Genomic DNA, 27,517 nt, shown 5'->3' with positions numbered 1-27,517 from the left:
TCATTGGCTTTGGTCCCAAAGAGGGAACCAGAAGAACCAAGATGAAAATACAATAGTAAAAGGTCCTATTTATAGGGAACTAGTAGCTTAAGAATTACAAAGATGAGTAAATGACATAAAAATCCACTTCCGGGCCCACTTGGTGTGTGCTTGGGCTGAGCAATGAAGCATTTTCGTGTAGAGACTTCTCTTGGAGTTAAACGCCAGCTTTTGTGCCAGTTTGGGCGTTTAACTCCCACTTTGGTGCCAGTTCCGGCGTTTAACGCTGGGAATTCTGAAGGTGAATTTGAACGCCGGTTTGGGCCATCAAATCTTGGGCAAAGTATGGACTATCATATATTGCTGGAAAGCCCAGGATGTCTACTTTCCAACGCCGTTGAGAGCGTGCCAATTGAGCTTTTGTAGCTCCAGAAAATCCACTTCGAGTGTAGGGAGGTCAGAATCCAACAGCATCTGTAGTCCTTTTCAGTCTCTGAATCAGATTTTTGCTCAGGTCCCTCAATTTCAGCCAGAAAATACCTGAAATCACAGAAAAACACACAAACTCATAGTAAAGTCCAGAAAAGTGAATTTTAACTAAAAACTAATAAAAATATACTAAAAACTAACTAAATTATACTAAAAACATACTAAAAACAATGCCAAAAAGCGTACAAATTATCCGCTCATCATCCATCAAATTACAACAGAGCTCCCTAACCCAATGAAAGGGTTTTAGTTGTTCATAGCTCTAGAAATCAAAATCAAAGATGGAGAATACATGATAAAGCTAGAAGTACAGAGAAAGTAAATACAAAGAGTAGTTCTCTGTTCTAGCCCTTCCAAAAGCTCTTCTCTCTTTCAAAACTACTCCTATATATACTACTCTCTCAGCTTCTAGTTAGCTCTTAAAGTCTTGGGCCTCTGGATCTTTGAGTTTGAAGCAGTTCCTTTCTTCAATTGGGCTTGGCTTACTTGCAGAGAGATAGTGTGAAGTGGGCATAGACTTTAGCTCAAGACGTTAGGGATTTTTATCATTTAGTGAGAATACAAGTTCGAGAACGTTAGTGACACTTAACATTGTCACTAACATTGCCATGCACCCCTTTGCCTCACGTTAAAGCCCACGTTAACTGGGTTAACGTGGCTTTTAACGTTGCCTTGTTAGCCTTCGAGAACGTTAGTGACACTCAACATTGTCACTAACGTTCAAGTGTGCCCCTTCTTGCTTCACGTTAAAGCTCACGTTAACTAGGTTAACGTGGCTTCTAACGTGGCTTTTGCCAACCTTCGAGAACGTTAGTGACACTCAACATTGTCACTAACGTTCAAGTGTGCCCCTAGGTCTCACGTTAGAGTCCACGTTAACTAGGTTAACATGGCATCTAACGTGGCCATTCTTAGCCATCCCAACGTTAGTGACAATGTTGAGTGTCACTAACGTTGGCTCATTCTTCATTCCTCATCGTTAGCTTCCACGTTAACCAAGTTAACGTGGAAGTTAACGTGGCTCTTGGGGGTTGTGTGGTTGCTCCAACGTTAGTGACAATGTTGAGTGTCACTAACGTTGTCGACAACTCTTCATCTCTTACGTTAGCTCCCACGTTAACCAAGTTAACGTGGGAGTTAACGTGGCTCCTTGCACCTTAGGCCAACGTTAGTGACAATGTTGAGTGTCACTAACGTTGGCTTCTCTTCCCCCTTTAACGTTAGAGGCCACGTTAACGTTAACTAGGTTAACGTGGCTTCTAACGTGGACATTTGTGAGCTTGCCGACGTTAGTGGCAATGTTGAGTGTCACTAACGTTGGCTCTACTTCCCTTCTCCACGTTAGAGTTCACGTTAACTTAGTTAACGTGACTCTTTAACGTGGGCATTGATGGCTTTTGAGAGTGTTTTTGGCAATTACTTTTCTCCTTAACTTTGCAAGTTACCTCCCATTCCTTGCTTCCTTTGGTCCTGAAATCAAGCAATAGAGTGCATCAAAGTTCTAGTCCAAGTCATGGGTAATGCAATATACAATTTTGTCATTAAAATCATGCAAAATCCTCATGAAACAATGTAAAATGCACAATGTATGCTTGAATCAAGGTCTGAGTGAATATCTACCCAAAACTAACTTATTTCCTAAGAAAATGCATGAAATTACCTAAAAACAGTAAAGAAAAGGTCAGTGAAACTGGCCAAAATGCTCTGGCATCAATCTACAAACCCGATAGCATCAAAATCGGGAGCATCCAAACTAAAAGGCTCGACAGTTCGAGGTCTTTTTGGAGGAGGAGCTGCGGAAGGAGAAGAGGTACCAGCAGAAGTTTGTGAAGGATCAACTAAACAAACCCGAGGAGTAGGGATAACCCTCCTCGGCCCAAGAGAACTCGTAACCAAAGGCTTCGACAAAACCTGAGAAGACCCCTCCCCGGCCGCCTTGGCCGAGGCATTCTGAGCTGTAGTAGCCTTCCTCGCCCTTTTAAAGGCCTTTATAGATTCGTTGTTTTTAATCATCTCTGCAAACAAACACCACAGTAGGAAACCAAGCTACGAGTCAGAAAAAGATCTCATAAGAGACAAACTCAACAAAGCGATGAGCAAAACCAAAAGAAAAAATTGACCACTACCCAGCTCAGCTCGGAGGAGAGATGGGTTAGCTAAAAGTTTCTTGGTGTCGAGATGAGGAGGCTGCCCCCAGTTTTCTTCCAGCACGGTCACAAAAGGTTGTTCAGCCTCATCTAACATATCCCATAAATATCTCGATACCACTACATTCTTTTGCCATTCTAAAGGAAAGGTTGGCTCATCATTTTCATCCAGAAAAAAGGGCCGAGCTCCTTCAACAGCTCGGACCCTAAAAAAGTAATTTTTGAAATCACGAAAAGATTCATCAAACATGGAGAAAACCTTTTTCCCCTGGGAAGTTCGGAAAGAAACCCAAGCAGCTTTCTTTTTAACTGCACCAGGCTTTGTTAAGACAAAAAGATAAAAGAAGAGAGATTGCGAAGCAAGGATACCGAACTCTGATGCACGAAAACTTGTCTCTCAACAAATTTCCCTTTGGCAAGTGTTCCGAGGGTTACCTGAAACGCGCAGCTCGGTCGTCTTAGGGAGGCCCGAGATGGGGGGATTGATGACCCGAGCTTGGTATGCCGAGTGGTTGGTGGTGGTACCTGCAATGACACTCCGATGCTTAAGTTAGCATGGGTCCAAGCAGATATTGAGTAGAATTAGAGTGTGTGTTATACCTGGGTGCTCCAGTGTATTTATAGTAGTTGGCCGTGATCTTCCCTGGATAAGATATTCTTATCTTATCTTTATCCTTTTGGGAGTTTTATCTTTATCTTTGTGGAACCGCCTTTCCTAGGCCTTTTCGGCCTTTAGGTCTTGGGCTTCGTTCCTTTTGGGCTTCTTTAGCTTTATTGTCCGAGGTCCGACCTCAGGCATGGGCCTGGGGATGAGGTCGGACCTTCTATGAACTTTGCCGAGTTTGGGGAGCTCGGTCAGAGTATGAACAGTGCCCCTGCCCGAGTTCGTCCTTGAGAGGTCGAGCTCGAGCATAGTAGTTCTTTTCAAAATTCAAAAATGGCCGTTTCTGCATTTATTGCATTTTACCGTTTCTCCTCGATTTCCGTTCGGGCTTTGTGAAGGCATTATTTATTTGCCCCTTTCCTCCTTTTCTTCGTTTATTCTGTTCCTTTCTGTTTTTTCTAAGTTTTCGCCATCTTCTTCTTCGAGCACCGCTCCTTCTTTCACTTTGTTCTTCTTCCTCAAATCTTTCTGTGCGTTTTTCCGGGGTTTTCTCTGCGCCGCCGTTTCGTTCCCCTTGCTGTCGGAGCTCGCCGTTTTCTTTCTTTCTAGGTTTGTTCGTCTCTTTTCTTTTGTACTCATATGCTTCTGTTCTTTTGTGTGGCTCTTTGTCTGTTTCTTTTTCTCTATGCCTGGGTTGCCCCGAAAAGAGGCGCCGCCATTGCTCTGTTTGCTTGTATATGGGGGGGGGGGGGCTCTTTTCTCTGGTATTTTGTTGCTGCATTTTCTTCTATAAAGATCTTTGTTTCTTGTTTTTGCTGAATGGGTTTTCGCTATCTGCTTTTATGTGATTGTTGCTTGCTGTTGTATTCTTCTTTGTAGGCAAGAATTTTATGTCTCGAAAGGTTTTTCAAGCAATGTCGACCAAGATTCCAAGTGGTCTTGGCTGGGTAGATCCTGGTCCTCTAAGAGTCCCTTCTGTTGTAGATTCTGAGTATTTAGCTAGGTTCCGTAGGGAGTGTAGCATTTGTGAGAATAGAGAGTCTGAGCGGGATTATGAGCTAGTAGCCCCGGAGTCCGAGGAGAGAGTGTGCTTCCCGCCTTTAGAAAGTTCCGAGAAGCTTTTCTTTTATGCTTACGATTGTTTTTTCTCTAAGCTGGGTGTCCGACTTCCCTTTACTGACCTGGAATCCGAGGTGCTGTGGTCTTGTAATCTTGCCCCTACGCAACTCCATCCCAATTCTTGGGCGTTTTTAAAGCTGTTCCAACTTTTGTGTCAGTTTTTGGGCGTCTCCCCCTCTGTTTCTCTTTTTTCCTATCTGTTTGTGTTGACGAAACCGGGGTCGGGTGGAGGGAAGGTGTCTTGGGTCTCTTTTAGGGCTAACCAGGGAAAGAAGTTTTGTACTTTGTACGATGAGTCCTTTCATGATTTTAAGAACTATTATTTCAAGGTCCGGCTGCTGGGGACGTCCGACCTTTCTTTCTAGATGAGAGTGGGGAGCCTTCTTTTCCTCTTTGTTGGCAAGAGAATGTAGTGTCGGTTAAGTATACCTTTGAGAGTCTAGATGAGGTGGAGCAGGCTTTTGTGGGTGTGTTGAGCAGTTTATGGGGTCGGGCACCTCACTTGGACACGAAGAAAATGTTGGGAGATCCAAGCCTTCTCCGTTCCGAGTTAGGTAGTTCCCGACCTCTCCGAGCTTCATCCTTTTAGTATTTTGCCTGTTTTGGTGGAATTCCTGTTTGTGATAATCCCTTTCTTTTTGTTTCTGCAGAGATGTCTTCTCAGGCGGATTCCATGAAGTTTCTTCGTCGGTCGAAGAAGTCTGCGGCTGCTCGGAATATCGAGGCTGAGGCTTCTGCCCGATCTTCTCCGCAGAAGGCTACTGTGGGTGTTCAGACTCGGTCGAAGACCATTCCGACTCCTCAGTTCCGAGCTATAACTCAAGATCCTCCGACCTCTGGGCCCGGTCACCTTTCCCCGCCTTCGACCTCGGGTCCTCCCCCCAAGAAACAGAAGACCTCTCAGGAGCTTGCGGGTTTTAATGACAAGGATTTTGATGCCCTTGGTTGGATTGAACAGCATATTCTTCCTCAGACTTTTATTTCTACTGATGATGTGTCTATGGAGCATCATTTTCAGTATATGGCGCGGAGCTGTGTCCGGATGGCCAGTCTTCATGCCGCTATTGCCCAGGAGTTCAAGAAATCCCCATTGGTGCGACCAGCTCCCGACTTGAGAAGGCTCAGTCTGATCTTGATAAGATTAGTCAACTGAAGGCTGCCAGGATTACTGAGCTGGAGATCTCTTTGGAGGAAGAGAAAACTAGGGCTACCGCGGCTGTGGCGGCGGCGAAGACATCTGAGGAGATGGCGAAGGTGGCGACGGAGAACTATACCAAGCTGTATGCCGAGCTTGTGGAGACGAAGGAGAAGTTGCAATCGGCTCGGGATGATTTTTACGAGCTGGAAGATAATGTGGCCAAGGGTATGGATGCTATGTTTGTGAATTTGAGGGATCAGATCCGGGTTCTTGCTCCCGACCTGGATCTGAGCTTATTCAGTACGGATAACATTGTTGTGGAGGGAAAGATTGTTCCTGCCCCTGCCGAGGATGAGGCTCCGGTGTCCGACCCCAAGGCTCCGGTGTCCGACCTCAAGGTTCCGGTTGCGGATCCGACTTCAACTTTGGCCGGGGATGGTTCTGGCGTGGAGGTTTTAAACCGGGATGACGGTGTCGTTGATGCAGTCCCAGTTTCCATTTTTCCTCCGCAGCCTTCTGTTGATGTGGAGACCGGAAAGGTCCTTGATCCTCTGTGATCTTTTGTTTTGGCCTTTTACCCGGCCTGTGGGTTCTTTTTGCTTTTTGGATGTTTTTCGTGAACGCTTTGGACACCTTTCTGCTATTTAGCTACTTGTAGTAACTTTTTTAGCTTATTATGCGGTGTTTTTGTGCTTTTGACTTTTTGTTCCGCTTTTATGCTTTGTAGTTGTTTTTTGGATAGCAACTTTTTAGCTAGCGTTTTGCAACCTTTGTTTTAGCCTTGTTCGCGTTTTTGGCTTTTGTTTCCGCTTTTATGCTTTTTAGTTGCTTTTGGATAACAACTTTTTAGCTAGCGTTTTGAAACCTTTGTTTTAGCCTTGTTCGCGTTTTGGCTTTTGTTTCCGCTTTTATGCTTTTTAGTTGCTTTTTGGATAGCAACTTTTTAGCTAGCGTTTTGCAACCTTTGTTTTAGCCTTGTTCGCGTTTTTGGCTTTTGTTTCCGCTTTTATGCTTTTTAGTTGCTTTTGGATAACAACTTTTTAGCTAGCGTTTTGAAACCTTTGTTTTAGCCTTGTTCGCGTTTTGGCTTTTGTTTCCGCTTTTATGCTTTTTAGTTGCTTTTTGGATAACAACTTTTTAGCTTAGCGTTTTGAAACTTTTGTTTTGAGGCTTCTTCCTTGGATCCGGGCTTTTCTTCGGACCTCGGGCCTTTGAGTACCTCCTGTTGTTAGGTCCGACCTTTTCGTTGGTCGGCCCTTTAAGTTATTTTTGTAATCTCTTTTTATTTGGCTCTTTTTTTTTTTTTTTTTTGAGCCTTTTCAGAGTTACTTTATAACTTCTCACATTAATTTGAACCTCGTCGCTTTTATCTTTGCCGACCTTGTATGGTCTCTTGACAAATGATTTTTGCGTTTTGTCGAGCATAAATTAATGCGCCTTGGTGGGGTACTTTCTAGGATTTGTTTCGTCATGAGGAAGGAGAAAAGAAAATAGAAAAATTCGATTAGTATTAAAAAGAAAGAATACTTACAAAGTGTTTACCCTTGACTAGGTCGGGTGTTTTATTTTAACCGGGTGTCTCATTAAAAAACCCTTGTAGGGAAAAAGAGTACACCTCGGGTTAAATTTTTCTAGCTGTAGTACCATCTTAGATTACAGGCGTGCCAGGCCCTGGGCAGCTCGTTGCCTTCTAGGTCGGATACTTTGTAATAGCCTGTTCCTAAGACTTCTGTTACCTTGTAGGGCCCTTTCCAATTTGCGGCTAGCTTTCCTTCTCCCGACTTTTGTGTTCCGATGTCATTTCGGATTAGAATTAGGTCGTGGATGGAGAAGCTTCGCTTTATAACTTTCTGATTGTATCTGAGGGCCGTTCGCCGTTTTAAGGCTTCTTCTCGAATCCGGGCTCTTTCTCGGACCTCGGGGAGGAGGTCGAGTTCTTCCCTTTGTGCCTGCGGGTTATCTTTTTCATTGTAGAAGATGATTCTGGGTGACCCTTCATCTATTTCGATAGGAATCATTTCCTCCATCCCATAAGCTAGTCGAAACGGTGATTCTCCCGTTGTAGAGTGTGGGGTTGTCCGATATGCCCATAGTACCTGGGGGAGCTCCTCGGCCCACGCCCCTTTGGTCTCTTGGAGTCTTCGTTTTAACCCGGCCAAGATGACTTTATTTGCAGCCTCTGCTTGCCCATTGGCTTGTGGGTGCTCCACTGATGTGAATTGCTGTTTGATTTTTAGTTCGGCCACCAATTTCTGAAAACTTGTGTCCGTGAATTGTGTTCCATTGTCTGTTGTGATGGAGTAGGGGACTCCGAACCTTGTGACAATGTTTTTGTATAGGAATTTGCGGCTTTTCTGAGCCGTAATGGTGGCTAAGGCTTCAGCTTCGATCCACTTTGTGAAGTAGTCAACCCCTACTATGAGGTATTTGACTTGCCCCGGTCCTTGTGGGAACGGGCCGAGTAAATCGAGTCCCCATTTTGCGAAGGGCCATGGCGCAGTGATGCTGATAAGGTCTTCGGGTGGTGCCTTGTGAAAATTGGCGTGTTTTTGGCAGGGGGGCATATTTTCACAAACTCTGTTGCGTCTCTTTGCAAGGTCGGCCAGTAGAACCCGGCCCTGACTACTTTTATGGATAGTGCCCGAGCTCCGAGATGGTTCCCGCACATGCCTTCGTGGACTTCTTCGAGGACGCCTTTTGTTTCTGAGGTCGGAACGCACCTAAGGAGGGGATTTGAGAATCCTCTTCTGTATAATATGTCGTGAATTAGTGTATAATTCTGGGCGTCCTTTGTAAGCCTTTTAGCTTCTTTTCTTTCGGCGGGGAGAGTTCCTGACCTCAGGTAGTTGAGTATGGGGGTCATCCATCCTTGCTGTTGGTTGGATATATTAGTATTTCTTCCTCTCTTGGCACGGAGGGAGATTGTAAGGTTTCCTGGAGAAGACTTCTGTTGTTGCCTCCGGGCTTGGTGCTAGCAAGCTTTGAGAGGGCGTCTGCCCGGGCATTTTGTTCCCGAGGTATGTGCTGGATTTGTATTTCTGGGAAGTGGCGTAATTGTGCCTGTGTTTGGTCCAGGTATTTTTTCATAGTTGGGTCTTTGGCCTGGTAACTTCCATTTACTTGTGATGTGATGACCTGGGAGTCGCTGAAGATCGCGATTCTCTGGGCTCCGACCTCTTTGGCTAGCTTTAGACCAGCTAGTAGGGCCTCGTATTCAGCTTGGTTGTTTGAAGCCTGGAACTCGAATTTTAGGGATAGTTCTATCCGCGTTCCTTGGTCGCTTTCGAGTATGACCCCGGCTCCGCTTCCCGTTTTGTTTGAGGACCCGTCGACATATAGGTTCCATGAGAGTGGGGTTCCAGGGGTCTCAGTGTATTCTGCGATGAAGTCGGCTAGATATTGAGATTTTATGGCAGTCCGGGCTTCATAGTGGAGGTCGAACTCGGACAGTTCCACCGCCCATTGTAGTATTCGTCCTGCCAGGTCTGTTTTTTGCAGGATGTGTCTCATGGGTTGGTCTGTCCGGACTTTGATGGTGTGGGCTTGAAAGTAGGGACGGAGCCTCCGGGCTGTGAGCACTAGGGCGTAGGCGAATCTTTCTATCTTTTGATAGTTTAATTCGGCCCCTTGTAGTGCCTTGCTTACGAAGTATATGGGGTGTTGTCCTTGATCATTTTCTCGTATTAGCGCTGAAGCGACTGCCCGATGTCCGACCGAGAGGTATAGTACGAGCTCTTCCCCTTTTAAAGGTCGGGTTAGGATTGGTGGCCGCCCGAGGAATTCCTTGAATTCTTGAAAGGCTTTTTCGCACTCCGGGGTCCACGAGAAGGGTTTCCCTTTCTTTAGGAGTGAGTAGAGAGGTAGTGATTTTATCGCTGATCCTGCCAAGAATCTTGATAGGGCGGCCAGTCTTCCATTCAGTTGTTGTACTTCTTTGACACATGTCGGGCTCTTCATATTGAGTATTGCTTGGCATTTGTCCGGGTTTGCTTCGATGCCCCTTTGAGTCAGCATGAAGCCTAAGAACTTTCCGGCTTCTGCGGCGAAGGTGCACTTCGTCGGGTTAAGTCTCATGTTGTGTTTTCTGAGGGTGCCGAAGACACTGGTGAGGTCGGTCAGCAAGTTTCTGTCTTCCTGTGTCTTTACCAGCATGTCGTCGACGTACACCTCCAGTTGTAGTCCGATGTGCTCTGAGAACACTTTGTTCATTAGCCTCTGGTAGGTTGCCCCTGCGTTCTTCAGCCCGAAGGGCATTACTACGTAGCAGTAGTTTGCCCTTGGGGTTATGAACGAGGTCTTTTCTTGGTCAGGTCCGTACATCGGGATTTGGTTGTATCCTGAGTATGCGTCCATGAAGGAGAGATATCTATAGCCTGAGGCTGCATCTACTAAGGCGTCGATGTTTGGTAGTGGATATGGATCTTTGGGGCAGGCTTTGTTGAGATCCGTGTAGTCGACGCACATTCTCCATTTTCCATTGGGCTTTTTTTCCAGGACCACGTTTGCGAGCCATAGGGGGTATTTTACTTCCCTAATGAACCCTGCATCTAGTAGTGCTTGTACTTGTTCCTCTATTGCTTGCATGCGTTCGGGCCCGAGCTTTCTGCGTCTTTGTTGGACAGGTCGGGATCCCGGGTACACTGATAACTTATGGCACATCAGGTCGGGGCTTATGCCTGGCATGTCGGAGGCTCTCCAGGCGAAGAGGTCGGAATTCTCCCTTAAGAGGGTTATGAGTTCCTCTTTTAAGCCCGCTTCGAGGTTTGCCCCTATGTTTGTCGTTTTTCAGGTGTGCTCCCAATCTGGACTTTTTCGGTTTCTCCCTCTGGTTGTGGTCGAAGATCTTCTCGGGCTTGGACTCGTCCGAGTTCTATCGTGTTGATCTCTTTCCCTTTTAGGCTTAGGCTTTCGTTGTAGCATCGTCGTGCTAGTTTTTGGTCGCCCTTTAGGGTAGCGATTCCTTTTGTGGTGGGGAACTTCATACAGAGGTGTGGGGTCGAGACTATAGCTGCCAGTCTGTTTAAGGTTGGTCGCCCAATGAGGGCATTGTATGCTGAAGTGACGTCGACTATAATGTAGTCGATGCTTAATGTTTTAGATTGCTCGCCTTTTCCAAAGGTAGTGTGTAGCGAGACGTATCCTAAGGGATGGATTGGGGTGTCCCCTAGCCCAAATAGGTCGGTGGGATAGGCTTTTAGCTCTTTTTCTTCAAGTCCGAGTTTGTCGAAAGCCGCTTTGAACAGGATATCTGCTGAGCTTCCCTGGTCAATCAGGGTTCGATGTAAGTTGGTGTTTGCTAGAATAATGGTGATTACCATTGGATCGTCGTGCCCGGGTATTATCCCTTGAGCATCTTCTCGGGTAAATGAGATAATAGGTAGCTCGGGCAGGGGACTGTCTTCTCGGATGTGGTAGACTTCTTTGAGGTGCCTTTTTCGCGAGGATCTGGATGTTCCTCCGCCTGCGAAACCTCCGTTTATCATGTGTACGTGTCTTTCAGGGGTTCGTGGGGTTCGTTCTGCCCGATCTTCGTTATCTCCCCTCCTTCTCTTCTTGGTCTCTTCTCCTTTCTCTGCTATGTATCTGTCGAGTTTTCCTTCTCTGGCTAGTTTTTCTATAACATTTTTTAGGTCGTGGCAGTCGTTAGTAGAATGGCCATAAAGTTTGTGGTATTCACAGTACTCGGACCGATCTCTCCCCGCTCTCTTGTGTTTTAGAGGTCGGGGTGGTGGGATCTTTTCGGTGTGGCATACTTCTCTGTAGACGTCTACTAGGGAGACTCGGAGGGGGGTGTAGCTGTGGTACTTCCGCGGCTTGTCCGAGTTGGGTTCTTCTTTCTTCTTCTGTTCCCGATCTCGATCCCGGAGCGGGTAGGTTGATTCTTTTCTAGAAGAGTCTCTCAGCTGGGAGGTTTCCTCCATGTTGATGTATTTTTCTGCCCGCTCCTGCACCTCGTATAGAGAGGTCGGGTATCGTTTGGATAGGGATTGGCTAAACGGTCCCTCTTTTAGGCCGTTTGCCAGTCCCATGATGGCTGCTTCAGTGGGCAAGTGTTGTATGTCCAGGCAGGCTTTGTTGAATCGCTCCATGTATTCTCGGAGAGTTTCTTGGTTACCTTGCTTGATCCGAGTAGACTGGGGGCGTGTTTTGTCTTGTCCTTTTGAATAGAGAACCTTGTTAGGAATTTTTTGGTTAGGTCCTCGAAGCTGGAGATTGATCCTGGTGGCAGGTTGTCGAACCACTTCATGGCCGACTTGGTGAGGGTGGTGGGGAAGGCTTTGCACCGAATCGCGTCGGAGGCGTCGACTAGGTACATTCTGCTTCTGAAGTTGCTGAGGTGGTGACTTGGATCGGTGGTGCCGTCGTAGAGGTCCATATCGGGCGGTTTGAAGTTTCGCGGTACCTTCTCCTTCATGATCTCTCGTGTGAAGGGATCATGATTGCCTTCGGGGGTGGTGCCGCGTTCCGTCCGGTCCTTCAGGTTGGCCTCTATTTTCCGTAGTTTTTCTTCTAATTCTCTTCGCTTGCGAGCTTCCCTCCTCAGATCTTGTTCAGTTTCTTTCTGCTTTTTTACGCCCTCTTCGAGTTGTTTCAGCCGGTTTTGCTGTGTCCGAACTGCTTCTAGAATTTCCGAGCTTTCGGGATTTTGGGGATCTTGGTTTGGGAGTGATGTCTTTGGGCGATTCTGTTTGTTTCCTCCTGGAGTGCGTGGTGATAGAGGGCTGTCCGGTCGTTCTCCGGTGTCAACTTCCTCCTCTTGTTCTGATGTAGCGTGGTTATTGTTGGGAGGGTCGTCCGCCATGGTAAAGGGATGACTTCCAGGTCCCCGGCAACGGCGCCAATGTTCCGAGGGTTACCTGAAACGCGCAGCTCGGTCGTCTTAGGGAGGCCCGAGATGGGGGGATTGATGACCCGAGCTTGGTATGCCGAGTGGTTGGTGGTGGTACCTGCAATGACACTCCGATGCCTAAGTTAGCATGGGTCCAAGCAGATATTGAGTAGAATTAGAGTGTGTGTTATACCTGGGTGCTCCAGTGTATTTATAGTAGTTGGCCGTGATCTTCCCTGGATAAGATATTCTTATCTTATCTTTATCCTTTTGGGAGTTTTATCTTTATCTTTGTGGAACCGCCTTTCCTAGGCCTTTTCAGCCTTTAGGTCTTGGGCTTCGTTCCTTTTGGGCTTCTTTAGCTTTATTGTCCGAGGTCCGACCTCAGGCATGGGCCTGGGGATGAGGTCGGACCTTCTATGAACTTTGCCGAGTTTGGGGAGCTCGGTCAGAGTATGAACAGCAAGTATACCGAATTGTCGTCAAGTAAAAACTCACAATAGAGTGAGGTCAAATCCCACAGAGATTGATTTGTCAAGCAACTTTAGTTGAAAGAGTGTGCTAGTTGAGCTAAACAGAATGTAGTTGGTATTGCAGGAAATTAAATGGCGGAAAAGTAAATTACAGAAAATAAAGTGCAGAATCTTAAATGGGGATTTGGGGAGATGAACATGGAAATAAATAGCAGAAAGTAAAGAGAATGGGTAAGATCAGAAATAGGGGATTCATTAGGCTCAGGAGATGTTGCATTCTCCGCATCAAATTCATTCTCATCTCTTCCTCAATCAATGCATTCATTAATCTCCTTGGCAATCTTAAGTGATTGGATCCCAATTCCTTGGCAATCCAATCTTTCTAAGCTTGAACAATTGCCTAATTCCTTGATTTAATTACTCATGGTAAGAGATGAAGTGTGGTCACTGATTATACCACATGTATTTCCAAATCAAAGTATTGGGAGGATTACATGTCACTATATTCGCCCAAACCCCAATTTGGTCCAACATGAGAAAGCATTTCTAGCATGATCTCCTCATCCCTTTTCCAAGGCTCAGAGGAGATCCAATTATGGAGAGTTTCTTTTCCAAGACAACTAACCAATTGAATTAAGATCGAAAGCTTTCTAGTAAATCAAGAGAAAAGAAAGAGGAAGAAGAATAAAAACTATAATTGATCCATCAAATTACAACAGAGCTCCCTAACCCAATGAAAGGGATTTAGTTGTTCATAGCTCTGGAAATGGAAAATGGTAGTGAAGAATACATGCTTAACTAGAAAATGTAGAAAAGTAAATATACAGAAGGTAGTTCTCCAAAGTGCCAAAAAGCTCCCTACAGTTCAAAACTACTCCTATATATACTACTCCTCTTGATCTTCTGGTGAGTACTTCAAGTCTTGGATATGGGCCTTTGATCTTGAGTTGAAGCAGTTACAATCTTCAGTGGGCTCAACTTTTTTTGCAAACAAAGTGTGAGTTAGGCATGGGCGTTAGTTAGGACGTTAGTGGCGTTAATGTTAAGTGAGGATGTGGGTTCGGGAACGTTAGTGACAATTACCTTTTCCACTAACGTTCCAACCCAAAATGATCAACGTTAACTTCAACGTTAGTATCACTAACGTGACCACTAACGTTGCTTCTTGGTCCTTCGCGAATGTTATTGGGAATCACCTTTTCCAATAACGTTGCCTTGTGCCCCCTTTCCCTATGTTAGAGTTCACGTTGGTATAACTAACGTGACTCTTAACGTGGGCATGTGGTGTGCGGAATTGTGATCAGCAATGGCGCCATCAATATGGTACGCTCAATTGCAATCTCAACTCTTTATCACAACATCGCACAACTAACCAGCAAGTGCACTGGGTCGTCCAAGTAATAAACCTTACGCGAGTAAGGGTCGATCCCACGGAGATTGTTGGTATGAAGCAAGCTATGGTCATCTTGTAAATCTCAGTCAGGCAGATTCAAATGGTTATGGAGGATAAATGATAAGTAAAATAAAGATAGAGATACTTATGTAATTCATTGGTGAGAATTTCAGATAAGCGTATGGAGATGCTTTGTCCCTTCCGTCTCTCTGCTTTTCTACTGTCTTCATCCAATCCTTCTTACTCCTTTCCATGGCAAGCTGTATGTTGGGCATCACCATTGTCAATGGCTATAATCCCGTCCTCTCAGTGAAAATATTCAACGCGCTCTGTCACAGCACGGCTATTCAGTTGTTGGTTTTCGATCATGTCGGAATAGAATCCAGTGATTCTTTTGCGTCTGTCACTAACGCCCCACAATCGCGAGTTTGAAGCTCGTCACAGTCATTCAATCCTTGAATCCTACTCAGAATACCACAGACAAGTTTTAGACCTTCCGGATTCTCTTGAATGCCGCCATCAATTCTAGCTTATACCACGAAGATTCTGATTAAGGAATCCAAGAGATAAACATTCAAGCCTTGTTTGCTTGTAGAACGGAAGTGGTTGTTAGGCACGCGTCCAAAAGTGAGAATGATGATGAGCATCACATAATCATCACATTCATCATGTTCTTGGGTGCGAATGAATATCTTGAAACAAGAATAAGCTGAATTGAATAGAAGAACAATAGTAATTGCATTAATACTCGAGGTACAGTAGAGCTCCACACCTTAATCTATGGTGTGTAGAAACTCCACCGTTGAAAATACATAAGTGATAATGGTGATCATTGGCTTCGGTCCCAGAGAGGGAACCAGATGAACCAAGATGAAAATACAATAGCAAAAGGTCCTATTTATAGAGAACTAGTAGCTTAAGGTTTACAAAAATGAGTAAATGACGTAAAAATCCACTTCCGGGCCCACTTGGTGTGTGCTTGGGCTGAGCATTGAAGATTTCATGTGTAGAGACTTTTCTTGGAGTTAGACGCCAGCTTTTGTGCCAGTTTGGGCGTTTAACTCCCACTTCTGTGCCAGTTCCGGCGTTTAACGCCGGGCAGTCTTGAGCTGATTTGGAACGCCGGTTTGGGCCATCAAATCTCGGGCAAAGTATGGACTATTATATATTGCTGGAAAGCCCAGGATGTCTACTTTCCAAAGCAATTGAGAGTCCGCCAATTGGGCTTCTGTAGCTCTAGAAAATCTACTTCGAGTGCAGGGAGGTCAGAATCCAACAGCATCTGCAGTCCTTTTCAGCCTCTGAATCAGATTTTTACTCAGGTCCCTCAATTTCAGCCAGAAAATACCTGAAATCATAGAAAAACACAAAAACTCATAGTAAAGTCCAGAAAAGTGAATTTTAACTAAAAAATAATAAAAATATAATAAAAACTAACTAAAACATACTAAAAACATACTAAAAACAATGCCAAAAAGCGTATAAATTATCCGCTCATCACAACACCAAACTTAAATTGTTGCTTGTCCCCAAGCAACTGAAAATCAAATAAGATAAAGAGAAGAGAATATGCAATGAATTCCAAAAACATCTATGAATATCAGTATTAATTAGATGAGCGGGGCTTTTAGCTTTTTGCCTCTGAATAGTTTTGGCATCTCACTCTATCCTTTGAAATTCAGAATGATTGGCTTCTATAGAAACTCAGAATCCAGATAGTGTTATTGATTCTCCTAGTTAAGTATGATGATTCTTGAACACAGCTACTTTATGAGTCTTGGCCGTGGCCCAAAGCACTCTGTCTTCCAGTATTACCACCAGATACATACATGCCACAAACACATAACTGGGTGAACCTTTTCAGATTGTGACTCAGCTTTGCTAGAGTCCCCAATTAGAGGTGTCCAGGGTTCTAAAGCACACTCTTTTTGCCTTGGATCACGACTTTATTTTTTCTTTTTTCTTTTTTTCCCTTTTTTTTATTTTTTTGTATTCACTGCTTTTTCTTGCTTCAAGAATCATTTTTATGATTTTTCAGATCCTCAGTAACATGTCTCCTTTTTCATCATTCTTTCAAGAGCCAACATTCATGAACAACAAATTCAAAAGACATATGCACTGTTCAAGCATACATTCAGAAGTCAAAGTATTGCCACCACATCAAATAATTAATCTGTTATAAAATTCAAAATTCATGCAATTCTTCTCTTTTTTTATTAAGAAAATTTTTCATTTAAGAAAGGTGATGGATTCATAGGACATTCATAACTTTAAGGCATAGACACTAAGACACTAATGATCATAAGACACAAACATAGATAAACATAAGCATAAAAATTCGAAAAACAGGAAAATAAAGAACAAGGAGATTAAAGAACGGGTCCACCTTAGTGATGGCGGCTTCTTCTTCCTCTGGAAGATCTTATGGAGTGCTTGAGCTCCTCAATGTCTCTTCCTTGCCTTTGTTGCTCCTCTCTCATGATTCTTTGATCTTCTCTAATTTCATGGAGAAGGATAGAATGTTCTTGGTGCTCTACCCTTAGTTGTCCCATGTTGGAACTCAATTCTCCTAGGGAGGTGTTGATTTGCTCCCAATAGTTGTGAGGAGGAAAGTGCATCCCTTGAGGCATCTCAGGGATTTCATGATGAGTGGGATCTCTTGTTTGCTCCATCCTTTTCTTAGTGATGGGCTTGTCCTTATCAATGAGGATGTCTCCCTCTGTGTTAACTCCAACTAAATAATAGAGGTGACAAATGAGATGAGGGAAGGCTAACCTTGCCAAGGTAGAGGACTTGTCCGCTACCTTATAAAGTTCTTGGGATATAACCTCATGAACTTCTACTTCCTCTCCAATCATGATGCTATGAATCATGATAGCCTGGTCTATAGTAACTTCGGACCGGTTGCTAGTGGGAATGATTGAGCGTTGGATAAACTCCAACCATCCCTAGCCACGGGCTTGAGGTCATGCCTTCTCAGTTGAACCGGCTTCCCTCTTGAATCTCTCTTCCATTGAGCGCCCTCTTCACAAATGTCTATGAGGACTTGGTCCAACCTTTGATCAAAGTTGACCCTTCTAGTGTAAGGGTGTTCATCTCCTTGCATCATGGGCAAGTTGAATGCCAACCTTACATTTTCCGGACTAAAATCTAAGCATTTCCCCCGAACCATTGTAAGCCAATTCTTTGGATCTGGGTTCACACTTTGATCATGGTTCTTGGTGATTCATGCATTGGCATAGAACTCTTGAACCATTAAGATTCTGACTTGTTGAATAGGGTTGGTAAGAACTTCCCAACCTCTTCTTTGAATCTCATATCGGATCTCCAGATATTCACTCTTTTTGAGTTTGAAAGTGACCTCGGGGATCACCTTCTTCATGGCTACAACTTCATAGAAGTGGTCTTGATGCACCCTTGAGATGAATCTCTCCATCTCCCATGACTCGGAGGTGGAAGCTTTTGCCTTCCCTTTCCTCTTTCTAGAGATTTCTCCGGCCTTAGATGCCATAAATGGTTATGAAAAAACAAAAAGCAATGCTTTTACCACACCAAACTTTGAAGGTTTGCTCGTCCTCGAGCAAAAGAAGAAAGAAGAGAGTAGAAGAAGAAGAAATAGAGGAGATGGAGGGGGCTTTGTGGTTCGGCCATTATGGGTGGGTTTGGGAGGGAAAGTGGTTTGAATTTGAATGGTAGGGTAGGTGGGGTTTTATGAAGGATGGATGTGAGTGGTGAAGAGAATGGTAGGATTTGATAGGTGAGGGGTTTTTGGGGAAGAGGTGTTGAGGTGATTGGTGAATGGAAAAGAAGAAGAGAGAGAGTGGTGGGGTAGGTGGGGATCCTGTGGGGTCAACAGATCCTGAGGTGTCAAGGATAATTCATCCCTACACCAAGTGGCGAGCAAAAATGCTCATTTTGTCAATCCTGGTGTTAAACGCCGGGCTGGTGCCCATTTCTGGTGTTTAACGCCAGCTTCTTGCCCATTCCTGGCATTAAACGCCAGTCTGGTGCCTCTTTCTGGCGTTAAACGCCCAGAATGGTGCCAGACTGGGTGTTAAACGCCCAATTGCTGCCCTTACTGGCGTTTAAAGGCCAGCAAGGTTTTCCTCCAGGGTGTGCTATTTTTCTTTCTGTTTTTCATTCTGTTTTTTCTTTTTCAATTGATTTTGTGACTTCCCATGATCATCAACCTATAGAAAACATAAAATAACAAAGGAAAATAGATAAATATAATATTGGGTTGCCTCCCAACAAGTGCTTCTTTAATGTCAGTAGATTGACAGTGGGCTCTCATGGAGCCTCACAGATACTCAGAGCAATGTTGGAACCTCCCAACACCAAACTTAGAGTTTGAATGTGGGGGTTCAACACCAAACTTAGAATTTGGTTGTGGCCTCCCAACACCAAACTTAGAGTTTGACTGTGGGGGCTCTGTTTGACTCTGTTTTGAGAGAAGCTCTTCATGCTTCCTCTCCATGGTTACAGAGGGATATCCTTGAGACTTAAACACATAGGATTCTTCATTCACTTGAATGATCAATTCTCCTCTGTCAACCTCAATCACAGCCTTTGCTGTGGCTAGGAAGGGTCTGCCAAGGATGATGGATTCATCCATGCACTTCCCAGTCTCTAGGACTATGAAATCAGCAGGGATGTAATGGTCTTCAACCTTTACCAGAACATCCTCTACAAGTCCATAAGCTTGTTTTCTTGAATTGTCTGCCATCTCTAGTGAGATTCTTGCAGCTTGCACCTCAAAGATCCCTAGCTTCTCCATTACAGAGAGAGGCATGAGGTTTATGCTTGACCCTAGGTCACACAGAGACTTCTCAAAGGTCATGGTGCCTATGGTACAAGGTATTGAGAACTTCCCAGGATCCTGTCTCTTTTGAGATAATCTCTGCCTAGTCAAGTCATCCAATTCTTTGGTGAGCAAAGGGGGTTCATCCTCCCAAGTCTCATTACCAAATAACTTGTCATTTAGCTTCATGATTGCTCCAAGGTACTTGGCAACTTGCTCTTCAGTGACATCTTCGTCCTCTTTAGAGGAAGAATACTCATCAGAGCTCATGAATGGCAGAAGCAATTCCAATAGAATCTCTATGGTCTCATTATGAGCCTCAGATTCCTATGGTTCCTCATTAGGGAACTCATTGGAGGCCAGTGGACGTCCATTGAGGTCTTCCTCATTGGTGATCACTGCCTCTTCCTCCTCTCCAAGTTTGGCCATGTGGGTCATGTTAATGGCCTTGTATTCTCCTTTTGGATTCTCTTCTGTATTGCTTGGAAAAGTACTAGGAGGGAGTTCAGTAATTTTCTTGCTCAGCTGTCCCACTTGTGCCTCCAAATTCCTAATGGAGGACCTTGTTTCAGTCATGAAACTTTGAGTAGTTTTGATTAGATCAGAGACCTTGGTTGCTAAGTCAGAGTGGCTCTGCTTAGAATTCTCTGTCTGTTGCTGAGAAGATGATGGAAAAGGCTTGCCATTGCTAAACCTGTTTCTTCCATCATTATTGTTGTTGAAACCTTGTTGAGGTCTCTGTTGATCCTTCCATGAGACATTTGGATGATTTCTCCATGAAGGATTATAGGTGTTTTCATAGGGTTCTCCCATGTAATTCACCTCTTCCATTGAAGGGTTCTCAGGATCATAAGCTTCTTCTTCAGATGAAGCGTCCTTAGTACTGCCTGGTGCAGCTTGCATTCCAGACAGACTTTGAGAAATCATATTGACTTGCTAAGTCAATATTTTGTTCTGAGCCAGTATGGCATTCAGAGTATCAATCTCAAGAACTCCTTTCTTCTGATTCGTCCCATTGTTCACAGGGTTCCTTTCAGAAGTGTACATGAATTAGTTATTTGCAACCATTTCAATGAGTTCTTGAGCTTCTGCAGGCGTCTTCTTCAGATGAAGAGATCCTCCAGCAGAGCTGTCCAATGACATCTTGGATAGTTCAGACAGACCATCATAGAAGATACCTATGATGCTCCATTCAGAAAGCATGTCAGAGGGACACTTTCTGATCAATTGTTTGTATCTTTCCCAAGCTTCATAGAGGGATTCACCTTCCTTCTGTATGAAAGTTTGGACTTCCACTCTAAGCTTACTCAATTTTTGAGGTGGAAAGAACTTTGCCAAGAAGGCATTGACTAGCTTTTCCCAAGAGTTCAGGCTTTCTTTAGGTTGTGAGTCCAACCATATCCTAGCTCTGTCTCTTACAGCAAAAAAGAATAGCATAAGTCTGTAGACCTCAGGGTCAACCCCATTGGTCTTGACAGTGTCACAGATTTGCAAGAATTCAGCTAAAAACTGATGAGGATCTTCCAATGGAAGTCCATGGAACTTGCAATTCTGTTGTATTAGAGAAACTAATTGAGGCTTAAGCTCAAAGTTGTTTGCTCCAATGGCAGGGATAGAGATTCTTCTCCCATAGAAGTCGGGAGTAGGTGTAGTAAAGTCACCCAGCACCTTCCTTGCATTGTTGGCATTGTTGTTATTTTCGGCTGCCATGTCTTCTTCTTCTTTGAAGATTTCTGTTAGGTCTTCTACAGAGAGTAGTGCTTTAGCTTCTCTTAGCTTTCGCTTCAAGGTCCTTTCAGGTTCAGGGTCAGCCTCAACAAGAATGTTTTTGTCTTTGCTCCTGCTCATATGAAAGAGAAGAGAACAAGAAAATATGGAATCCTTTATGTCAAAGTATAGAGATTCCTTGAGGTGTTAGAGGAAAAGAAAGATAGAAGGAAGAGGTAGAAGAATTCGAACTTATCAAGAGAGATGGAGTTCAAATTGTGCATTGAGGAGGAGTGTTAGTCCATAAATAGAAGGATGTGAGAAGAGGGGAAGAAATTTTCGAAAATTAAAGTGAAAAGAAAGAGGAAAGAAGAATAAAAACTATAATTGATCCATCAAATTACAACAGAGCTCCCTAACCCAATGAAAGGGATTTAGTTGTTCATAGCTCTGGAAATGGAAAATGGCAGTGAAAATTACATGCTTAACTAGAAAATGCAGAAAAGTAAATATACAGAGGGTAGTTCTCCAAAGTGCCAAAAAGCTCCCTACAGTTCAAAACTACTCCTATATATACTATTCCTCTTGATCTTCTAGTGAGTTCTTCAAGTCTTGGATATGGGCCTTTGATCTTGAGTTGAAGCAGTTACAATCTTCAGTGGGCTCAACTTTATTTGCAAAAAAAGTGTGAGTTAGGCATGGGCGTTAGTTAGGACGTTAGTGGCGTTAACGTTAAGTGAGGATGTGGGTTCGGGAACGTTAGTGACAATTACCTTTTCCACTAACGTTCTGATGCCAAGGCATCTTAGGCTAGTTTCACTAGCATTTTTCTGTTAGTTTTAGTTGTTGTATGCATTTTCTTGAGCTTAAAGTAACCAAGAATGGTTAAATGAACAACAAAGCAATGAACCATCCAAACAGTATGATTTTGATGCAAATTCCATGAGTTTTTAGTTATATAACTTGAATGCTATGAATGGATGATTTCTCATGAAATTTTGCAAGACTTTGATGCAATTGTTTGGATGATTTCAGGGAAGAAGAGGCTAGGCAAGGAAGCAACAAAATCAATAAAGGAAGCTTGAATATCAAATGTGGAGTTTAAGCTCCAGTTTAAGCCTAAACTGGAGCTTAAACGCCAGAATCATGAGAAAGGAGGAAATGCTGTAACTGGCGTTTAACCTCCAGTTTAACCTTAAACTGGAAGTTAAACGCCAGAATGAGAAAGGCACTAAGAAGCATTTCCACGTTTAACCTCCAGTTTAACCTTAAACTGGAGGTTAAACGCCAGAATGAGAATTGAACCAAAGGAGCATTTCCACGTTTAAGCTCCAGTTTAACCTTAAACTGGAGCTTAAACGTGTTCGACACTTTTTCTCACCAAGGAGCAATTCCACGTTTAACCTCCAGTTTAACCTTAAACTGGAGGTTAAACGCCAGAAGCAAGAGAGGCACCAGGAGCATTTCCACGTTTAACCTCCAGTTTAACCTTAAACTGGAGGTTAAACGTGTTCGACTATTTCTCTCCTCCAGGGTTGCTTTCTCATTTTCCACGTTTAACCTCCAGTTTAACCTTAAACTGGAGGTTAAACGTGTTCGACCCAATTGCTCCTCCAGGGTTGTTTTCTTCATTTCAACGTTTAAGCTTCAGTTTAACCTTAAACTGAAGCTTAAACGTGTTCGACATTTTACACCCCTGGGTTGCTTTCTTCCAATTCCACGTTTAAGTTTCAGTTTAACCTTAAACTGAAACTTAAACTTCAACTTAAACGCCACCTTTTGAAAGGGTTTCTGGGCCAAATATATTGAAGTTTAAGTTAGCATTTGAGCACAGATATTAACTTAAACGTATTATGGTATGAAACCCAATTGAATATCATGGTTTATGGGATTGGGCCGGAAGAATTGATGAGTCTGGAACTTCAATTTGTTGAGTCTTGTGTCATTACTTGTTTATCACTAAGTTTGCTCAATGAATGTTACAGAATTGGATCACAGCCTCATCAGGATTATGGATCATAAACCCAAAGCAAAAGGAAATCAAGAGAAAGCCTCAAAGCCCAAGAAACTCAACAGAAGCTCAATTTAGAAAGTGTATAAATAGGATAGAATTGAAGTTAGTTGGCACTTTTGACAGTAGGGAACTTTTTGATCATTTGCTAGTTTTCATACTCTTTGTAATTGAATTCAGAGCTATGACTCACTAAACCCCTTTCATTGGGTTAGGGAGCTCTATTGTAATTCAATGAATCAATAATAGTTTTATCTTCTTCTTCAATCTTTTCTCTTGAATTTTGTTAGAAAGCTTCTCGATCTAATTCCATTGGGTAGTTGTCTTGGGAAAGAAACTACCCATAATTGGAATCCTTCGGAACCTTGGGAAAGGAATGATGGATTCATGCTAGAGAAGCTTTCTCACAGTGAATTGGATTGGGGTTTGGATGGATATTGTGACATGTAATCCTACCAAATTGTGGTCCATGAAACCGTGTGGTATAATCAGTGATCGAGCATCATCTCTTCTTATGAACATTTAAACCAAGGGATTGGGAATTTGTTTGTTTTTAGAGAGAATTGGTGAGCCAAGGAATTAGGATCCAATCATATAAGATTGCCAAGCAAGATTCAATGAATGCATTGGTTGAGGAAGAGATGAAAATGTTTAGATTCGGCGATTTCAATATCTCCTGACCCCAATGAATTCCCCATCTCTGATCTATCCTTTTTCTATTTACATTCTGAAATTTCAATTCATGCAATCACCCCAATTCCCTTTTACTTTCAGCAATTTACTTTCTCGCACCTTAATTCTCGCAATTTAAGTTTATGCAATTTCAATTCCTTGCAATTTACGTTTCCTGCCACATTTACTTTATGCAAATTCACATCCAAAAGTTGATTCCGCTCAACTAAACAAACTTCTAATTCGAATTGCTCATTCAACCAATCCTTGTGGGATTCGACCTCACTCTATTATGAGTTTTTACTTGACGATAATCGGTGCACTTGCCGGAAGGAATTTTGCCGTTCGTGCAATTTCCTAAAATCGTAGCATATCAAGTTTATGCACATCAAGTTTATGGCGCCGTTGCCGGGGATTGGTTTTCGATTGACAATTCTCAAATTGGAAGTTAACTAGATTGAGCATTTTTTTTTGTTTTGTTAATTCAGTTCAAGTTACTTGTTGAATTTTAATTTCTGCACTCTGTTATTTGCTTTTTCTTTCTTATGCCTTTCAATTCAAGCAACTAACTCACTGACCCACTAACTATTTGAATTAATTCCTCAATTGCTCTAACCATACTCTTCCATTAACCAAGAGTATTTCACTTGTTTGCTGCCTGTGCTGTGTTCTTGTATGACAGGTAGGAGAGGAGAGACAACAACTCCTCCATATACCGAACCAGAGAGGACCCTTCATAGACTTAGAAGGGAAGCAAGAGGGAAGAGAGTACTGGGAGAAGAAGAATCTGAAGGAGAATCTGAGGACAATTTTGAGGAAGCTCTAGATCTCAACATGGATAGAGAAGTTCACAACCATGAGAGGGCTGAAGGAAACAATGCCATTCCTGAGAGGAGGGTTCTTGGTTCATACATAAACCCAACCTCTGGGAATTGTGGTAGCAGCATTCAGAAACCACCCATTCAGGCCAACAATTTTGAACTCAAACCACAGCTAATATCACTGGTGGAGGATCATTGTTCATTTGGTGGGAGTGCTAATGAAGACCCAAACCAACATCTCACAAAATTCCTGAGAATTTGCGACACTGTGAAGTCCAATGGAGTCCGGGAAGATGCCTATAAACTGCTCTTGTTCCCATTTTCACTTAGGGACAAGGCAGCTAAGTGGCTGGAATCATTCCCAAGGGAGAGCCTAACAACCTGGGATGAAGTGGAAAGCAAGTTTCTGGCACGTTTCTACCCCCCACAAAAGGTCAATAGGCTTCGATCTGAGGTTCAGACTTTTAGACAACAGGATGGTGAAACCCTCTACGAGGCATGGGAGAGGTTCAAAGAATTGACAAGGAAATGCCCACCAGACATGTTCCATGACTGGGTGCAATTGCATATTTTCTATGATGGACTTTCTTATGAATCAAGGAAGGCTGTAGACCATTCATCAGGAGGTTCATTGAACAGGAAAAAGACTGTGGAAGAAGCCATTGAAGTGATTGAGACAGTGGCTGAGAATGAGTACTACTATGCTTCAGAGAGGCACAACACTAAGGGAGTCATTGAGCTGAACCATGTTGATACAATTCTAGCCCAGAACAAGGTGTTTGCCAAGCAACTAGCAGAGCTCACCAAGAAATTAGACACAAAGCAAGTGGCTGCAATACACACACAAGATCAAGAGAAAGTGAGCATTGAAGGAGGTGATTGGGAAGAGGCCAACTATGTGGGAAACCAACACAAGCAATCATATGATCCACATTCCAACACTTACAACCCAGGATGGAAAAACCACCCAAACTTTGGGTGGGGAAACCAGCAAACCCAACCATAAAACCACAAACCTTACAACCACAACCAACATAACAATTCCACATACCAAAACTCCAACCAAAGATCATACCAAGCCACACAAAACACTTACTCCCAACCACCATATCATGGCCAAAATAATCAACCTGCCCAATCCAATCCGAACCAACAATTTCAAGATCAATTAAACAGGATAGAAGGAATACTAGCAAACATGGGTCAGGACATAAATGAGTTGAAAAGCTTTAGGGAAGATGTGAGATCGACCTTAAGGAACCATGGTGAAAAACTCAAGTGGATGGAGTCTCGAGTAGGAGAGCTATCTCAACAGGCCCCTAAGTCAACTGCAGTGTTCCCTAGTGACACAGAAAAGAATCCTAAAGGGGAACAAAAGGGAGTGAGATGGGAAGAATGCAAGGCCATCACCATATTGAAGGAAGTCTCAGAAGAAGAAGGAATCAGACCCTCAGAAAAGGAACCAGAAATCTTGAAAGAAGGTGTGGAAGAAGCTAAGCAGGAAAGTGAAACTGAGCAAGACAAGGAAATGCAAAAGGAAGGCATGCTGGAAACATACCAACCAAAAGCACCATTTTCTCAGAGGTTAGGAGGAGGTGAAAAAGGGAAAATATATTCAAGGTTTTTAGAGACATTTAAGTCTCTCCATATCAATATTCCCTTTCTTGAGATTCTCCAGCAGATGCCTACACATATCAAGTATTTGAAGGAATTGCTGAGCAAGAAAAGAGTTTTGAAGAGAGGACAAACGGTAATAATGAACAAAGAATGCAGTGCACTCATCAAGAAGGATATGGTCTCTAAGAAAACAGACCCAGGAAGTTTTCATATCCCCTGCATCATAGGGGAAACAAAAATTGACAGAGGATTCTGTGATCTAGGAGCTAGCATAAATGTGATGCCTCTAACTCTTATGAGGAGGCTACAACTGAATGAGGTGAGATCCACTGATGTAATCATACAACTGGCTGACAAAACTCAAAAGCAAGCTGAAGGGGTAGTTGAGAATGTGCTGGTGAAAGTGGGAAATTATTTTTTCCCCACAGACTTTGTCATTTTGGACATGGAGGAAAGCTACCTACACCCTATCATTCTGGGAAGGCCATTTCTAGCCACTGCTAGAGCGCTCATAGATATAGAACAAGGAGAACTAATTTTGAGAGTACATGATGAACAGCTCATTTTCCATGTTTTTAAACCTGCATCTGAGCCTGAACCAGAACCTAAAAAGCCTAAGGATGATAGTAGCAATCTGTGTTTGGAGGAAAGCAATTCAGCAGCTGAAACTCTAAAACAATCCTTTGAAGGCAAACAAGAATTACAAGAGTTAAAGCCACAAGAATCAATAGAAACAAATCAGAAGGGTCCTCCTAGCATAAAGGTCAATGAAGAAATCCTCAAGAGAGAGGGAAGAATTGTAAAGAAATTGCCAAGAGGGTGGAGAAACAAGAAAATTCCCACTGAAGGTTTCTCTCCGGGAGATAAAGTGATATCAAGTCATTATCTGCCAATCCCACCTGGCCTCAAACCCATTCCTTCCCAGCTCCCTCAAGTATTCACAATCAGGAAAGTTCTTTCTATGGAACATTTGGAAATCATGAAGGAATCAAATGGGGATGTCTCCATAGTGAGAGGAGAAGACATCAAGCACTACAATCCACCCTAACAAGGGACAACCGTCAAGCTAGTGACGTTAAAGAAGCGCTTCATGGGAGGCAACCCATGTTTTAGTATCCTTACTCTTTATTGTTTTGCTCTGCATCTAATAAAGCATGGTTTCTTATGCATGAACTTGAATCCTCAGGACAACTGTTGATAATGTGCACTAAACATTGCATGTAAAATACAATTGGTCTCTAAGTTTGGTGTACCTGAAGGCACCCCCAAATCTTATTCAAATTGTATTCAATCTTTCAAGGTGCACAACCAAACATTAAGTTTGGTGTTCCTTTTGAACACAGTTAATGAAAAGCAAGAAGTTCCTTTGGATTTAGAAATTCATGACAAGTATACCATTTGCACGTTTTAATACTTTGATTTCAATTACTTTAGGTAGTAAAATTGTTTAGGATCAAAGAGCCAAAGTGACTATGATTTATTAGAATTATGCATAATTATTAAGGACAACCAACATGGATTTCATATCATCAGGAGACATTACCAAACATTAAGTTTGGTGTCCAGTAATAAGTGTGCATACATACAAAGGTCACGGCTACAAGCTCATGAAGACAATCATTGATTTACAATTCAAAAAGAATGAAAAACATGTGCAAGTACTATTCATTATTCACATGGACCGAAAAATAATAGCAAATTTGTTTGTTTGTGCAGG

General features: G+C 43.1%; 2 non-coding genes across 2 annotated transcripts; one reads left to right on the top strand and one right to left on the bottom strand.

Moving 5' to 3' along the window:
* The first annotated feature begins 20,169 nt into the window (after window positions 1–20,169).
* Window positions 20,170–20,277, top strand: LOC130948139 (small nucleolar RNA R71). Its single transcript, XR_009072943.1, has one exon. It is a non-coding gene; the product is annotated as a small nucleolar RNA R71 (small nucleolar RNA).
* Window positions 20,278–24,622: 4,345 nt separating this feature from the next.
* LOC130947947 (small nucleolar RNA R71) lies at window positions 24,623–24,726 on the bottom strand. Its single transcript, XR_009072873.1, has one exon. It is a non-coding gene; the product is annotated as a small nucleolar RNA R71 (small nucleolar RNA).
* Window positions 24,727–27,517: the final 2,791 nt, after the last annotated feature.

The sequence above is a fragment of the Arachis stenosperma genome, chromosome 1, assembly GCF_014773155.1.
Source record: "Arachis stenosperma cultivar V10309 chromosome 1, arast.V10309.gnm1.PFL2, whole genome shotgun sequence".
NCBI lineage: Eukaryota > Viridiplantae > Streptophyta > Magnoliopsida > Fabales > Fabaceae > Arachis > Arachis stenosperma.
This window is presented reverse-complemented; position numbering and strand designations above follow the sequence as displayed.